Below are 5695 nucleotides of genomic sequence, written 5' to 3'. Positions count from 1 at the left end.
AAAACTTGTCTTCTTGAGGGAGCAAATCAACCACAACAAAACCAAAAGATGCCTCAAAATAACATAAAGTGTACATATTTATAATTTTAGTTTTTATTTAAATGCATAGATGTTACAAAATAGATCAAAATGATGTACATTTCTTTATTGTTTCATAGCATTAGAAGTTGAAACACGGATACAAATTTATATCTCAAGTATAACATGTATATAGCATCATATGACAATATGAAGGAAAAATTATATTGGTAAGTTCACTGCAAGATGTGTTACAAAACAAGCTTTCTTCTCTGAAAGAAACAAATAGAGCCCCACCCACAGAACTATAAAAAAATCTAAACAAGAAATTATGAAAATATGTAATGAAAGGGGAGAAAGGACATTCTACTGTATAAACACCGAGCTTTTTTCTTTTTGCTTGAGATCAGATAGAAAGCATAGAAAAGTCATCATTTGCCAATCTTCAGCATCTTCAGTCTTCAAACAAAACTTTTCTTATTGCATATGGAAAAAAGCAACTGCAGATAGTTTGCTTCTTAAAGGAACCCTGCCCTTAAGCACCATTTCAATTATGTAAGAGCACCTTACATGAAATAAAGATGTTTAACTCCCAGAGCTATTAGATTCCAATATTACCATTCACTCTTAAGGAACTATTTTATTACCTTGCATATTGTATCTAAGATACTTCCTGACTTACATGATGATATATCGAAGCTGTAGTGAGTTTGCAGCATGATGAACAGTCCAGTGATTTGAATAACTATTGATGTTGTGAGCTCAACATAGGACCTGATGTTCTCTCTTTTCTCCTGCTGGCCAAAAAAACCTCAAGCATAATTTATATGTATTGTCAGTATAAGGGATTCTTAAAGAATTTACAAGCTGATTGCCAAATGATAAGGTGCCAAAAGCTGAAGGAATCATAAAATCTTTTTCCAGTCTGAGTTTCATTTTTTTGGCAGAAGACAGGGAGATAATACTGAATTGCAACCATTTCAGTCTGGTTTTCTCTCACTTCATTCTCAGGGGAGCTCAGCAGAGTAGGGGTAACTAGCAAAAATTTATGTGTCTCCCATTAACTTGTAAATTTAAAAATGCATTGCCTTGTAATATAAACAAAAGTTTCTTCTCTAACAGAAAAATAACTATATCTTGAGGGGAACTCGAAGCTTTTGCAGTAGGAAAGTCTTGAAATTGTCATTAGTAATGATATTTTTCCTTTTCTTGAATTAACCAGATGAATTGTTGCTATCTTTTTTCTTGATTTTCAATTTATTCTCTGCTGCAAGAAAGCAGTTTGATGAAGTTGTGTTTATTTCAGGTTACTATTGACAGAAGTTTAATGTTCTCCTTACAAAATCAAATTGAAAGATTTGTGCACTTTGAGACCAAGTATGATCTGACAACCAGAGCACACAAATTTTCTACTTTGCAGTTTTAAAAAGCACCATAAAAATGCTGTGTGCTTGGATTCCATGAGATCATTTTGTTCTAGATGAGGAAAGCAACAGTTTTGTTTTGAAAACTCAGCAATAATGGGCAAATTTCAACAGCAATTTGGGCCTTTAAAACTCTTATTTTATTAGGGATCATTAGAATTTAGTACCTGAGTAATGAGACTTCCCATTCCCTGCTTTTTAAAAACTATATCTGATTTAATGCCGCTAAAGATTCTTCTGACATCTAAATAGCTCTGTTTTGCCTCATACTCATAAAACTTTGTATGATAAGTAACCAACAACTAATATAACTGTGATTGAGTTCTGTACTTACAAATCACATAAAACAGAAATGGTGGAGTTAGGGAATGTCATTTCTGAAAGACAATGGACAAAGTCATGAGTCTTTAAAATCAAGGCCAATTTTTTTAAAAAAATTTTTTCTTAAATCTTAAAACTTTTTGGAAGCCTATTAAATCAAACAAATCTATCGGTATTCTCAACCACAAGGGGGCATCCATGCTTGCAACTTGAAGATCATATATAAACAGATACATCCATCTACCTATCTATCCATCTACCTATAGACATAGATATGGATATAAACATACATTTATTTCTGTTATGTCCCAGCTGTGGTACAGAACACATTTGCTCTGAAAGGTTTCCTCTTTCAGAGTTCCAAGGTATTTCCCAGAGTTGGTGGGGATGGCACAGGTAATCTACTGTTCTTGTCCATAAAGATCTTGTGGGGTCCAACTTTCTCACTTCTGAAAAAGTTATGTTGAACCTCCCATGGTTTTCACTGAGGCCCGATCCAGCTCATCTAGAATTCTGAGGTAAGCAAACTGAAGAACTGTGAAGAGAAACACACAGCTTCCCAAGGACAGGTGTGCAATGTCAAGCCTAGATTTTCTGAAGTCATTTATTACACCAGAGAGAGGATTTGGGATCACTAAAACCTGCTCTGCATCAGTCTGAGGTCATGACTGTCTGAGACCTTACTTTCCCCATAATTTGTTCCATAGGCACTTCACTGTTGCAATGAGGGGAGGGTGCTGTTTGTTTTGGTTTTGAACAGGAATAAATTTTCCTCTCTGATGCATAAAACTCTAATTAGAGCCTGAAACAATCATAAAAAGGAATTTTGAAAGCAAATCCGGTTGAGTGGTAGTTAATTATATGCTTATCTGAAGAACATATCACAAACACTGGAGTGTATATGGTAATATTGGAAGTAAAACTCATCTTCCATGAAAATACTGTATAACTTCAGCACCAGAACCTATAGGTTAGCACCAAAAGGTATCAATTGCTACCCATCATCTTAGATGTTTAAATGAGGCAGAAAATCACAAGCAGATAGTATGAACAGCTGAATTCAATAATTAATCACATTAACTACTTCATTTTTAGTCTTATGCCTCTCACAGTATTTGACAAAAAATATTTTAGCCTTATTTTAGTGTGTGTATAATTTCATAATTTTATATTTAGAACAGAACAGAAGTCTGAGCTAATCTCTCTGTCTTTAAAGGCACAACACTCTGCTCAGAAGGAATTATTACAAACCTTCAAGGCTATCAGAATAGCAACTCAGGGTAGGTTGCCTCAGCATAACGTTCAACTCAACAAGTCATTTCCTCAATGTGCATCAGAGCAGATACACCATCAAAAACTTCTGAAGTCTTCTGCAAGTTTCAGTGCTTTAGTTCTAGCAGCACTTGGTGTCAGGCAGCACTGATAATCAAAGCAGAGCTTTACTGGCATTGTCATTGCCCAATCCAAGACAAAAATATTATAGAAATTGGGGAGATTCAAATAGGTAATTCAGAAATTCAGTAACTACCTAATAAATAAAGTGGAAGGGAAAATTTCATGTGGTAATCAAATATCTGATGAGCTCTAAGCTTCTCTGTTCAATGAAAAACATTCCACTAATGGTCAAGTGCTTGTGGCTGGTTTTATCAGGAGCTGCTCATATGAAATAGCTTATACCCAGATAATTTTTTGCTGCTGTCAATTACAGTGTGATTACAATAGTTAATCCCTAGCACCATTATGGGATGATGTGAAAAAACCTGCATACATGTTTGTTAGAAGCAGTTTTCTATATCGACAGAAAACAAAATATTCCACAAAATCAAGGTATTTGTAGCAACTTAAAGAGTAACAGATACAGTAACATATATACCCGTTATAATAATTTCAGCTGAATTACAGAATTATAAATTAATTTACAATATCTAGTCCTGTTTGGAAAGTGTACCATACAACATACTAGTTGCAGGTTCCAAAGTGCATAGTCATGTATTGTTAGACCTACTGTTGCACACTCCACAGCTTAACCTGAAGTTTTGCTTATGCTCTACTTCCTATCTTGTAGAGTTTAAAAAAAATTGAAAAATACTGAAAATGGCTAGATGCACTGTTTTAACTGCTGTCTCTAACTCTAGAGAAGATTGTTCTCTAGAGAATCTTCTAGAGAAGATTTCTTATGATGGACAAAAATGTGCTTGTCCCATGCATCTTTGCCACAAACTGGGCTGGTTGAGGGCGAGTGACCTACTTAGTAGCTTTTTCTCACTGAATATTTCAGTGTGTACATGGTGATGCAAAGAGATTGTGTTTCACTCCCAAAACAGGATGGGATTTTACTCAGCCAACACATTTGACTGATTTTTGAGTACTGTCCAAGTCCTAGCCAATTTTAAACCAAAAGGAAAATTGTTTATATTGTAACTGCTTAAACATAAGCTAGTAGAATATTACAAGTGTTCTTTTAAAACATGGACATATTCTAAGAAAATACACTTGCCTAGTTATTGTTCTGTAAGGTACAGAAGTGTCACTAACCAGAAATGTCTGAAGCACCACAGATCAATTGCTGACATTCTCTGAGGGATCAGATTGTGGGTAGATGAAGAGGATCTGTTATGTTTCATACATTGTAGAGCCCATCTGCCCCCCACTGTAACTTTCTTGCTGGAGAAAAAGAATAACTAAAGTAAGAATTCAAACTCTGATCTTTCTTTTACATCACCAATGTGATACTTCATATTCTGATGACAGACTGTCTCAAACACCCTCAAAAGAGTGGCATTAGTGACTTAAAGACACATACATATGTAGCACTAGTGAAATTATCCTCTGTTCTTCTGCTTGCTCTACTCAGTATTGCTTTTCAAAGTTCATAAACTTCAGAGGTCTAAATGTAGCAGTGCAAGCAGACTAAACACATATATTTAAAGTGGAGTACATTCTACCCTGTAATAAAAGCCAAAACTCAAGGCTATTTCAATGACATAGTAGTTGTTGCAGACATAATCGATTTCCTCTTTTTTAGAATCTGTTTTTTAGGAAAACTACTTGCATTACAATATAAAGTGTAGATCCTCTATAATTGTTATTATAGCACCCATAAGGCATTCCATTTTTGGCAGGAAAGACATGAATAACATATCTGGTTATTGTACATTCATACAGATATTTTCATGAAATAGCACACTGCCAATTGCTTTAGAAGTTTGAAAATGTCGTCACAAATATGTATGTTGCCTTTACAGTTGCCTGATGTCTTTTATTTGGAAGCCCTCTTATCTACTTTTAGGTCTTAGGTCTGATCTATCCTTGAAAGTTTCACTTAGCTGAGCTTTAGTCAGAAGGAATAGCACATATACTAGCAAACTTATAGTGTAAAAGACAGTATGGCTGTCATGTATTGATATATGTTGCTTTGTAGCAATATATTTCTTTACCTCTCTGTCCAAGAATAAATACACTGCTGCAAAGTACCATCATACCATTATGACTTGTGTTCAGAAACACAGGAAGGTAGAGTTAGGGAGTGTTTTTATACTAGCATATTTAAAGTGATGTAGCTTTCTGTCCAAATGAGACTTCAGGCATGTGAGTTACCAGCCACTGCATCTGGCCCAGTGTGGCTCTCCAATTTTCCTGTCTGCACACAGGCATCATTGATGATAGCAGCAGCCGTGTGCTGAACTCTTGAAATGCCATCAACAAACGGATGTTGTGCATGAGGTAGGTAATATCCTGCAGTTACTCTTGCACATTTTTTCTCTGCTCCAAGTCCCATTGACATTGGAGGTGAAAGCAGGGGTGTAATTGAGAGGAACCATTTGGGAGTGTGAGGACAATCTGTTGCTTTGCATATTGCATTTTTAAAGCACCATATTAAACCATGACCCTTCTCTTTCTGGAGCTATTATTTTTGAGAGGAACTAATATTC

The sequence above is a fragment of the Apus apus genome, chromosome 2 (assembly GCF_020740795.1).
Source record: "Apus apus isolate bApuApu2 chromosome 2, bApuApu2.pri.cur, whole genome shotgun sequence".
NCBI classification, from domain to species: domain Eukaryota; kingdom Metazoa; phylum Chordata; class Aves; order Apodiformes; family Apodidae; genus Apus; species Apus apus.
Note: the sequence above shows the minus strand (reverse complement) of the source record.